Source organism: Vulpes vulpes, chromosome 3 (genome assembly GCF_048418805.1).
Source record: "Vulpes vulpes isolate BD-2025 chromosome 3, VulVul3, whole genome shotgun sequence".
Lineage (NCBI taxonomy): Eukaryota > Metazoa > Chordata > Mammalia > Carnivora > Canidae > Vulpes > Vulpes vulpes.
Window position 1 is genome coordinate 82,107,117 of NC_132782.1, and position 12,370 is coordinate 82,119,486.

At 50.1% G+C, this 12,370-nt stretch overlaps 1 protein-coding gene across 6 annotated transcripts in view; it reads left to right on the forward strand.

Annotated features, from left to right (window-relative positions):
- The first annotated feature begins 10,285 nt into the window (after positions 1-10,285).
- DTX2 (deltex E3 ubiquitin ligase 2) overlaps positions 10,286-12,370 on the forward strand; it is a 38,793-nt gene continuing 36,708 nt past the window's right edge. The window contains exons 1-2 of one of the 6 annotated variants that reach the window (XM_026019571.2): positions 10,286-10,885; positions 12,095-12,259. The gene's annotated coding sequence lies outside the window, so the exon portion shown is untranslated. Of the gene's footprint in view, positions 10,886-11,025; positions 11,180-12,094; positions 12,260-12,370 lie in introns of those variants that run through there. The other 5 variants (XM_072752921.1, XM_072752920.1, XM_072752922.1 and 2 more) reach the window with 5 other exon arrangements.

A 12,370-nucleotide genomic window follows, 5' to 3' on the forward strand; every position in this document is an offset into this window, starting at 1 on the left:
CTCTGGGTTGTGGCATGGTGATATCAGATAGGGCTGAGCTGGGAGGTGAGGGCAGAATGTAGAACACAGTTGGAACAGAATTCAAGGACTGTCATCTCTAGTGTAAGGTGGTCTGTCTATAGCAGAGAGGCCAGGCTGGCCTGTGAAGGCAGACCTTTTTTTTTTTTTTTTTTTTCCTCTGGCTTTGGGCAACAAGGCCTTCCTGGGAGCAGGGTTCACCTTCCCAGGCAACAATCCCATGTTGCCAGGGAGGCCAAGGTGTAAGCTGTTGGGGGCAAAAGCAGGGTGGGCCCTGTCAGTCTCCCTTCCAGGCTAGTAAAGGGTCTTTTGTGTCTCTGGACCTCCCACCTCATGCATCTTAATGGTGGGGGCAGGGAGGAAAAGACAGAGTGGGCTTCTCTAGGGGCAGCAGGCTAGAGGCAATGGTCTGGACAATGGCAACCTTGGGCCTAAAGCTGCTATAGAGGATCACATCTGGGGTGTGTGGTGAGTGCATGCTGTGGCCAAGTCACCAACTCAAGGTGGTTCCTCAGGAGGGCTGGGACCCTGCTTTAAGCTTCCAGTCCCTAGGGGAGCTTCCTTGTTCCCCCTCTGCCTCACCAATAGAGTGGTCTTGGCCTCCTAGGCCCTGGGAGTGCCCAGGAGGGAATGGTAACGCTGGGGGTGCCCAAGCAGACTGTGGCCTCCTTTCCAGGGCAGGTCCTGCTCCCCCTCTGACAACTGTGATGCTCCCCTGTGCTGCCACCCCCCCACACACATACACAGTGGGCTGTGGCCCTTAGTGGACTCCAGCCTCACCCCAGACCCCGATTCCTTCTCCTGACTAGGTGAAGGTCCCTACATTTGCCAATTACCTGCTGGGAGCCTAAGGCTCCTCATGGGCAAAATGGGGCTAGTATCTATTGGGCAGGTTTCTTGGACACAAGTTCCTTTTGGTTCCTATCAATTTAATTAAATGCTGCATCTAGAATGGTTGTCTCTGCAGCCTGAGGCCTGGCTGAGGGCAGGGGCTCAAGGGTGTTGTCCAGGGCATAGAGACAGAGGTCTAAAGTATGTTCAGAGCAAGGTTTTGTGATTCTAGTTCTACTGAGAACAGGCCCCTTGACATCAGTTCTTGCTCCCTCTAAGTGTGGTCTGTGAGCGCTATTATCATCACCTGAAGATTTGTGGTAAGACAGAATCTTGGGCCCTGTCCCAGCCTTACTCTGCATTTAAGAATCTCTAGGCAGGGGCTCAGCGGTTTAGCACTGCCTTCAGCCCAGGGCCTGATGCTGGGGACCCAGGATTGAGTCCCATGTCGGGCTCCCTGCGTGGAGCCTGCTTCTCCCTCTGCCTGTGTCTCTGCGCCTCTTTCTCTTTCATGAATAAATCTTTAAAAAAAACTCTAGGCAACTTAGTTGTGTTAAAGTGCACCGGGCCAGGGGTTTTAGCATCAAGAAGGAATCCTGTCTCCCCAAGCAGGTCCCACCTGGTGTGCTATGTGAGGGGGTAAAAGGTTGGAGGTATAGGAGGGGTGGGCTTCCTGGAGCAAATCTTTAAAGAGCTAGCAGATCCTAGCTGGACAAAATGGGAGAGGTGGGTATGAGGGGAAGAGAGCAAGGGGGGAGCGCTTGGCCCTAGAAGAACGGAGGGCCTCAGTGCCCTGTTAAGGGGTAGAGTAGGAAGGAAGGCCTCTTAGGGCCATAACAATGTGGAAACGTGGGGGCAGCCCGGGTGGCTCAGTGGTTTAGCACCTGCCTTCGGCCCAGGGCGTGATCTTGGAGACCCGGGATCGAGTCCCATATCGTCCCACATCGGGCTCCCTGCATGAAGCCTGCTCCTCCCTCTGCCTGTGTCTCTGCCCTGCCTCTCCCTGCCTCTTTCTCTCTGTCTCAAATAAAATCTTAAAAAAAAAATGTGGAAATGAGCCACAGAATGGACAGTCCATGTCAAGAATACCCACGGGAACTGCAGAACATGGCCTGGAGGCTGAGAATCACCCTGGCTCCCTTCCACTGCTGGCTTGGCAGGTCACTTCATGTGTAGAAGCACTGTCTGGAGGCTGAGTGCCTGATGGCATACTGGGTCACACAGGACCCGTGAGACCAGATGGCCTGGGTCCCATCCCACCTAGCTCTACTCCCTGAGCTGTTTCCTCCTACTTGGCCTCCTCGACTTTCAGATAGAGTTCTCCACTCTTCAGAATTCCTGGGAGGAGTAACATGTTACTTTGGGCCAGTGAAGGGGCTCAGGACTAGTCTCCCCAAAATGATGGCTCTGCCTTCATCTCAAGAGGCCACATGCCAAGTGAGACTCATCAGCTCAAAATAAATTTTTGCCCCTCAACTACCTAGAAGTATTGAAATTAGAGAGGGGTGCCTTTCCTAGAATGAGGTTGGTTTGTTTTTTTTTTTACCAGAGCTAAATCTTACCTGAGTGACCCATCTGTGGGGGTGGGGACACCTGTGATTCTTGCCTTGTGAATTGCCTTACACTGCCTACCCTCTTCCTTAACTCACAATGGCCTATAGACTTAATTTTCCCTTTTTTTTTTATAAAGGTTTTTTTAATTTTATTTATTCATGATAGACACAGAGGCAGAGACACAGGCAGAGGGAGAAGCAGGCTCCATGCCGGGAGCCCGATGTGGGACTCAATCCTGGGACTCCAAGATCGTGCCCTGGGCCAAAGGCAGGTGCCAAACCGCTGAGCCACCCAGGGATCCTTCCCTTTTTTATTTTAAAGATTTATTTTGACAGTACAAGCAGAGGGAAAAGGAGAAGCAGCCTGGCTCCCTGCTCAGCCTGATCCTAGGACCCTCAGAACATGACCTGAGCAGAAGGCAGGCTTTTTTTTTTTTTTTTTTTTTATTCTATATATATATATATATATATATGTGTGTGTGTGTGTCACAGAAGCAGAGAGAAAAGCGGACTCCTCACGGGGAGCCCAATGTGAGACACCATTCCAGGACCCCCCAGGATCACAACCTGAGCCAAAGGTAGACACTCAACCACTGAGCCACCCCAGCATCCCTGAAGGCCGACTCTTAACCAACTGAGGCACCCAGGCACCCCTCATTTTTACCTTTGAGTAAAAGGTAACCCCACACATGTGAGAGGTTCCTATATACAAAATTAAATCTGATTTCCTCCTGTTAATCTGTCTCCTGTCAAGTTGTAACTTACCAACATGAGTTTGCACCTTGGGAAGTCATACCTCATCAGGTTGAGTGGCCACAGAAAAGGTTCGTTTGCAGCAAACAAGGAGATCACGGGGAATGGCTTCCAAAGCAGTGACTGCCCAAGAAAGAAGGTGGATGGGTTGGGTTCCTTTAGTTTAGGGCTAGGATGACTATATGGATGAGGAAGCATGGTCTTCCTAGGTAGAGGTGGGGGGTAAGGTGGCACATGCACCTTAAGAAGGCATGCCTCTACCTAACTGGTACATTATGTAAATGAGGCTGAGACTCCTCCCTGGGTGGAGATTTTAGTGCTATCCTGAGGTAAAGGTGATTGTGTTCATTCCAGAGGTCACTCCATGGTCCAACTGCGCAGATGCGAGTCAGGTTCCACTCAAAAGGTCTGGGTGGTCTGGGCCTCTCCCATCACCTGAGGGATGGTTTCAGGTTTCATCTGCCTGAATAAAGAGATAAGTAGGAAAGAAGAGGTTAGGGGAAAGTCTCAAAGTTGAGTACCAGTAGGTGCACAGTTAATAGTCAGGTCTTGGGGTCCGGCCAGGTCTTGGGGTCCAGCTGGTGACAAAACTCTTAAACCAGCCAGAAAGACCTGTTGAAGGAAAGTGGATTTTCACTCCCCACCACCAGCGTGTGTTCAGACAGAAGTGCTGAATAAGCAACGGCTACTTCCAGGACACACCGGCGGGGACCATCCCTGCAACAACCAGCCACCCATTACTTGCCTTCCTATTTCTGGGGCTTGCGACATCTGGGAACTCCTCTCATTCAACTTCTGCTGTCCTCAGTGGGAACAGGAAGTGGCTGGATCTGGCGCGGGAGGAAGTGTGACTAGAACGTGACCCTGAGTGTGGCCCTTGCTGGTTCTGGACAGGCCTAGAGGCAGCCTCCAGCAGTGAAGGCAGAGCGTCCTGCCTTCTAGACGTTACTGGAAGTTTGGGGAAGTGAGGGAAATGGTGAGCAGCTAAGGGTTGTCTGCATTTCCATTGCTTACAGCCACCTGTTTCTCTGGTGTTTGGGGCAGCTTCTTATTACATCCTGCGAAATTCTCGATGGATCAACTCTTCATGGGTTTTTAGAATTTTGCCTTTGTGCTTCCTGGTAGTGGGGGTAGGGAGGTGAGTCTGTTAAAAAGGACAATGCAGGGCAGAGGGAGTAAAATCATGATCACACAAATACAAAAGGAAAATGTGTCCAAGGTCTAATTCCCTGCTTGCGGGAAACCACAAGATGTAAAACTGGTTCAAAGGAGAATCCAAATACATATATATATATATATATATATATATATATATATATATATATATATATTTATCCATTTACTCATGAGAGGCAGGCTCCCTGTGGGAACCTAATGCGGAACTCGATCCCAGGACCCCAGCATCATGACCTGGGCTGAAGGCTGACACTCAACCGCTGAGCCACCCAGGCATCCCCAAAGACTTTCATGAAGGTAATCAGGAATGCAGAAATGAGTTGGTTGATAGATGCAAACTTGGCTTCTTCTAAAGGGCTTCAGAAGAAATCAATTGTATCTCCACAGATGAGTATCATTTGCAATTATTTGCACTACTACTGGTTTTCTGCAATATACAGAATTGCAAAATACCTTAGGGGCACCTGGGCGGCTCAGTGGGTTACACATCTACCTTTCCATTGGGTCCTGATCTCTGGGTATTGAGTCTCTAGCTGGGCTCCCTGTTGAGCGGGGAGTCTGCCTCTCCCTCCACACCTCTCCTCCCCTCGGTGCACTCCCTCCCCCCTGCTCATGCTCTTTCTCACATCTTAAAAAAGTCCCAAACAAAACCTTAGTCAAAGACTAGGAAAGGCAGACTTTTGTAGAACGAGATAATCTGGAAGGTTGCTAGAGAACATCCAGCAACCTTTTTGCCTGTGTCCGAAACTCCCACTTTCGTCCGATGGGTATTAGATTTATCAGATATTTTTAGCAAGAGACTCGAAGCAGCTCCTAGGGACTATAATGGAAGTTTTCAGGGGGAAGCTAGGCTAAATATCACCAGAAAGATGAGTCTGTCTCTGGGCGGGAGCCGCCTCTTACCCTCAGCCAGGCTAGGAAGGAAGCCTGGCTTGTCCACACACCACAATAGGGCCCTCTCTTGAGCAACTCTGGATCCCAAACCAGGATGCCAGAGTATTAATTTACAATGAAAATAACTGAGGTGGAGGGCACAGGTCGAGTGAGATTGTCTAGTGTTAAAACAAATTTCTCAGATGAATTAACTGTGAGTACACATCAGTTATTTCAGACTTGCAGCAAGGGAACCAGCAAAAAGGACAAGCCAGTTCAAAGCATGTTCCAAGGGGCCGGGACTTACATAAGATAACACTTTTAGGGGCTTCACTCCTGGGGCTACAAAGCCATCATGCTTTTGTTGGCTGTGTGGCTCACACCTGGGTCCTGAGTGGGCACTGTTGCCCAGAGATGCCAGGTGCTGTCTATTAATCAGAAATAATGAGCAAGGCAGCTGTGGCTTCAAATCAGTCCCTCCAGAGTGTCAGATGGAGGCCAATTAGCTGAGGTACTAAGCAACAAAATTCTGCCTTTCCAAGCAAAACATCAGAAAGTGCTTGAGCCCCTCAGCAGAAATGCTGGGGACCCTGTGTCTAGCCTTTTCTCAGATTGACATTGATCTTTTCCTGCTCTCGGGTGAGCTGGGGCTGGTTCCAGGATTGGAACCTTCAGAAGCAGTAAACCCTGGCACCTGGAGAGGGGTCTAAGGGCTTCTGGGGAAAAAAATTATGTTTCTTTGGCCACCATTGATCCTCATTCCGTGGCCAACAGCCACATTCTTTTGTGGGTCACGTCATCCATTCTCAGTTGCTAGGGAGCCTTCAGAGGCCTGTGGGCAGCACAAACTCCAGCCTTTGAGACATTAAAAAAAAACAAAAAACAAAAAACCTCCCCTTCTAGGCAGATGATTTTGTCCTAGCCAATGCCAGGAATGTGGTGGCTCCTTTCACCCCTGGGTGGACTTCATGCCAGGCATACCTAACCTGCCCTACTGTGTGTGTTTGTGTGTATACGGGGGAGGGCATCCTCACATTTTTCAAACCAACAATACAAACAGGTGCACATTCTCTGTGCTCTGGAAGTTCCTTTTTTACTTAACAATAGATCTTGGCCACTGTTCCATGAGCTCCTGTGAATCTTCCTCATTCTTTCTACCAGTGTTCCAAGGTCATTTAACCAGCCCCCTCTGCTGGGCGCTCAGTGCTTCGAATCCTTTGGATCCTTTGCTAAAGCATATTGGCTTAAAGTTCGGTTTGCGAGTGGCAGGTCCCAGTTTCCCTCATTTCCAGCTTCCTGAGCAACATCCTGCTGCAGCCTCAGACCACAGCACACTCACTCTCTCCTGCCTAAAATTTAAAGTCCATGCCCCCCCCCCCCATATTCTCCCTCTTGCTGCTGCCCTATTTTGCTTCTTTTCACGACCCAAACTCTTTATTTTTCCCAAATAAAAAGTCTTTCTTTTCAGGTTATAAAAAAGGAAACTATTCATTGGGACATACTCACATGATGCAAGGGAAGCACAAAGAAAGTGAAAATCACCTGCTATCCTGCCGTCAGATGTTACTGTGTTGGCTAGTTGTCCTTCCAGACTTACACAGCCACAGGCAACCTTATGTAAGTAGTCTCATTCCATGCATGTGGGCTTAACCTCTTCCGCATTCCACCCCCTGCCCCAATGCATGGAACACTAGGATTGTTCTTGGAAGAGCTGTCTGCACTCCTAGACTGCACTCCTAACCTTCACAACCACAGCTGCCTACATCCATCTAATTGCTCCAGCCCCTGCTTCTCAATGGAAACCACTCTGGTCACCAACGGCTTCCCTGTAGCTAAGTTGGAAGTTTGGGGCACTTCCTCAAGGCTTCAAGATGATAAAGCCTGGAACTGAGAGGCAGGGACGACTCTGGGTTCTGGCATAGGCTCCCCTTCTAGCAGACCACCTTGTTGGGCCTCTCAGAAGTATCTGTCACCACTAAGTGCCACCTTCATGGGACATTCCCCTTGATTCTCTGCCATTATGCTCCTCTAGGGTGTGCTACCACGCCCCCACAATCCCCCAGCCCCACCCCAGTCCAGCCTCCTTTCCGGACACTTCTATGTCTCATCTGTTCTTTAAAAGTCAGTGTTCTTAGCCCTGGACTCACCTTTTATCTTCTGTCGTCTTTCCAGGTGATCTCAATCTCATTGCCTGTGACTCTAAAATCCCTATCTCTACCCAGATGTCTCTAGAGCCTCCCACCTGGCTGTTTTTGCCTGCCTCCCTACCTCACACTCAACTTATGACTGAAAACATAACAGCCCCCACCAACCTTGCCTTCTAGTGACCTCTACCTCATGGGAAGCCTGTCCATGCATACAGACTTCCAGGCTGTGTCCCCTTCCTGGCTCTGTGAAGCTTTACCACCCTGGCCTTCCCCCTGGCTCCCCACATTTGTCGCCAGCCTGGGCAGCTCCATCGAGCCCCCTCCAAGCTCCAGTTCCTCCTGCTCTCTGGGCCTGGATGTCCTCCCCTTTCCAGCCCAGCCTGCCACCATTGTTCTGTTTGAACCTGTAGGTGTGTGTGCAGTGGGATTTTGGGAAAATAACTATCATTTAAGCATTTCACTAAAGAAAAAGGAAGCACTGAAGAAAATACCTTTTGGGGGCATGTGGGTGGCTCAGTTGGTTAAATGTCTGCCTTTGGCTCAGGTCATGATCATGGGGTCCTGAGATTGAGCTCCACATGGGGCTCCCTGCTCAGTGGGGAGTCTCATCCTCCCTCTGCCTGCCACTCCCCCTGTTTGTGCTCTCTCTGTGTCAAATGAAGAAATAAATCTTAAAAAAAAAAAAAAGAACATACCTTTTGAGTGTTGAAAGGCTTTTCTAATGCTTCAGATCATTTCATTTGCACCACCCTCCCCCCACCCACTGCCACCACGAGGTCAGTCATATGGGGCTGCTTAAGTCTGGAGTTAGACAACACTTTTTTTTTTTTTTTAAGATTTTATTTATTTATTCCTGAGAGGCAGAGAGAGAGAGAGAGAGAGAGGCAGAGACACAAGCAGAGGGAGAAGCAGGCTCTATGCAGGGAGCTTGACGTGGGACTCGATTCCGGGTCTCCAGGATCAGGCCCTGGGCTGAAGGCGGTGCTAAACCACCGAGCCACCTGGGCTGCCCTGATTTTTTTTTTTTTCTCTAAGATTTTATTTACCTAATTGCCAGAGAGAGAGAGCGTACAAGCAGGAGGAGCAGCAGCAGGAGAGGGAGAAGCAGGCTCCTGGCTGAGCAAGGAGCCTCAATCCCTCAATTGTGGGATCATGACCTGAGCCAAAGGCAGATGGTTTAAGCTACTTGAGCCACCCAGGTGTCCCAGACACTACCTTTATTTAAAGACCAGTGCTGCCAGTTGCCAGCTGTATGATCTTAGACACATCACTTAAACTGTCTTAGTGTCCCTATCTTTAAAATGAGGATAATGAGGAGGCTCCTGGCTTGCTCATTCAGTAGGACATGTGACTCCTGATCTCAGGGTTATAAGTTTAAGCCTCACAATGGGCATGGAGCCTACTTTTTAAAAAATGAGGATGATGCTAGTACCTACCTCATTGAGGGGATTTCCTGTGAGGTGATGCTTGGCACATACTAGGTGCTTTAGAAATGTTGTAGGTGGTTTCGGCTGAGAACATTGAGATTCTGGGAAGGGAAATGTCCCCATCCTAAGCTGTAGCCAATACAGTTACCTAGTATAAATCACAGCTAGAAAGTCACTCCCTCATTTCTGGAAAGAGGACTGGCATTATTGAGAGAATCTGACTTTAGTGCTTCCCCAGGCTCAAGGCCTATATCCTCCAAGTCAGGTCCTGGATCACAGAGTCGAGTCCTAAACTAGGATCCCAGAAGTGGGCCTGCCACAGGCACTCCTTCCTCTGCTTCACTGACTTTGGGTGGATTAGTCTCCCCTCTGAGCCTCAGCTCCCTTTTCTATAAAATAAAGTTTTCAACTGAATGATGGGGGCGGGGTGTGGAGAGGTATCTTTTCCTTAAATCCCTGATGAAGTATGAGTGACATTAGATTATGTAAAGATACTCAACTAGAGGCCAAGATTCAGAGACCTCTTAACCCCCTGGAACTGTGCAAGATTGTATATGTGACATGTATGTACACATGTGTGAACATTTCTATCTAAGCATGTTTTGGGAATAGCTATTTATCTTTGTGAAGGAGGTCTGTGATCCCAGAAGAGTAGTCACCGACCTAGTTCAGACCTTTTTTTTTTTTTTTTAAAAAAGATTTTATATTTTTATTCATGAGAGACACACAGAGAGAGGCAGAGGGAGAAGCAGGCTCCCTATAGGGAGCCTGATGCGGAATTTGATCTCAGGACCCCCCCCCCCCTGCCGCCATCACAACCTGAGCCAAAGGCAGATGCTTAACCGTTGAGACACCCAGGTGCTCCTGGTTCAGACCTTCTATCTGAACTATAGATATATTTCAGACTATATCAAGATCTGATATATATGGGCAGCCCCGGTGGCGCAGCAGTTTAGTGCTGCCTGCAGCCCAGGGCATGATCCTGGAGACCCTGGATGGAGTCCCACATCAGGCTCTCTGCATGGAGCCTGCTTCTCCCTCTGCCTGTGTCTCTGCCTCTCTCTCTCTCTCTCTCTCTCTCTCTCTGTCTCTATGAATAAATCTTTTTTGAAAAAAGATCATATATATATATATATATATATATATATATATATATATACACACACACACACACACACACACACACACACATATATATATAGGACTATAGCAAGAGCCTCCAAACTGGTCTTACTCCTTTGTTCCTTAAACGTGTCCTCCACCTATCACACAGGGTATCATTCCTTTGTTTGAATCTTTCTTTTGGCCTTAGTGGCAAAAAGAAATGCATAGTATTTAAAGACATTCATAATCTTACCCAGCCTGGTCCCCACACTCATATCCTGACACACCCTAATCTATTTCCTCTGTCCTCAGCCCCTCTGTGTACCCTCCTGCCCTGGCTACAGGGAACGTTTCACTGCTTCCTGAATGCATCAAGCACTTTCACATCTCTCTTCCTTTGCAGGAGCTTCCCTGTACTTCATCTGGCAAACCCTCGTGTGCGCTTCAAAATCCAACTCAGGCGTCCCACCCCTTTGTGATGTCTCCCTGATACCTCCTCCAAATGAACCACACCCTCTGTGCTCCAACTCCTGTGCTTAAAGTCACATTTATCCCACTGTACTGTAATTATGTGTTTGAGTGTCTGTCTCCCCAAGCAGATATGAAGTTCTCCCAGCAGAGAAACCAAGTTTCTGACTCACGTTTGGAGCCTCGGTACCCAGCACGGGGCATGTGTACGGGTAATGACTATCTAAAATGAGTCAGTAAGTTAATGAAGGAGTAAGTCAGTGAGTGAACAGACCAAGAAGGAAGAATAGATACACCTGAACAGGTGCGCGTGGGATTGGGTTCCGCCCCGCCCCCAACACATGGAACTACATTTCCCAGAAGACCCCGCGACCTGGGCATGCGCACTGGAGCGCTAGGAAGCTGCGACGCCGAGTTTCACTCTGGCTGCCTCCTCAGAGTCGGAGCTTCAGCCCGAGCGGTCCCCAGGCCGCCCCGAGCTGCAGCCCCAGCGCGGCGGTGCCCTCACCCGGCCCCCTCGTCTTCCTCAGCCTCGGTGAGAGGGGCGGGCGGGCGGGCCACCTGCCCGTCGCCAGGGCTGGGGTCCCGGGGACGCGGGGGGGACTGAGCCGAACTGGGACCGGAAGGGGGCGGGCGTGGGACTGAGGGAGGGCTGGGCCGGGCCGGGCCGGGGAAGAGCCCCGTGGTGAGGTCCGGGGGGACTGGGAGGACCCGCCGCGGGGCTGGACCGGGGCCGCGGCCGCCGGAGGCGGGAGCTGGGAGAATCGGACGCGCTGGCAGCTTTGGGACGGGTCTGGGTGCGAGGGTGAACGCCGAGTGGGAGCCGAAGGTCTGGCAGGGGGAGGGGCGCAGACCCCGGGAGTTTGGGGCCGTGGCGGGGAGGACACCCCTTCCCACGGGAGCGGGCGGAGGCGCTGGAGATCCTGTCACTGGGCTCCGGGGCTCGCGGGGTCGATTCTGCTGGGTTCTGGCTTCGGGCGGACGACTTGCTGCAGCTCGGGGCTGTACTTTTTGAAAGAGTTTGTCCCCAAACTCTGCCTCCCATGCCTCAGGTAGGGGTCGCCCTCCAGGAAACTCCGGTTTCCTGGGGGCCCTGGGTTCCTTTTGAGGGTTGCGTAATGTACGTTGGAGAGGAATTAGACGACTTTTTTTATTTTTCTGAACCTGCCCTGTCGCCCACTCCGCTCCCCTCCAACCAGCTGCTCCCTTCCACACTGGTTCCACTTCCCTAAGTGCCAGTAACAGTGGAAATAGTGTGTGCACGCACAGGCTCCTGGACCGTTAAGAATTAATTCAAGAATGCTTCTGCCTGCTATCCATCCTATCCTAGCTCCTCTAGAGTTCTAGAAGGTCGACGTTGTGGTAGCCAAAATCGGGCTTTACCCTCACGGTAACTATAACTGGGCCTCTTACTCATTTGCTGCGTGACCTTGGCCAAACTTTTACCTTCTCTGGTGTGTTAATCTCCTGGATTCTTACACTGCAGACTGACTTAGGAAGCCCATTTAGGCCTTTCCGTGAAAGAGCTGAGGTGTGTGTGTGTGTTTGTTTCCACCATCCCCTTGATTATCGAGTGGGTAGAAGGAGACTGTTGTACCTTCTGTCCTGCCCAGGCTGTTGAAAAATAAATCTGGTGGTTTCCAGTCCCCGGCCGCAGCGCACAGACCCAACATCTGTGCATTCGTTTTCACTGACTGCTGTTTCTCAATTTAAAACCTGATCATCTTTTTCCTTGTTGGCAAAGGTGCCCTGGAATTTGTGTTGCTGAGTCAGCAAGGCTTTCCGATTTGCTCGGTTTTTGTTGTTTGCATTTTATATCAAGATGGGAACTCAAACAAGTCATTCCTCCTAAGGATCTAGTGTCTCTGTCAAGAAGGGACAGTTTGTGCCAGCTCTCCAGAGAGAAAAGGTAAGAGTGACAGGGACTTTACATTGCTGCCTTCTGGATCTGGTTTTCAGTAGAGGAGGTGGAGACTGGGGAGGGTGAAATTTGAGGTCTCCCGGATGAAAGTCAGCCTTG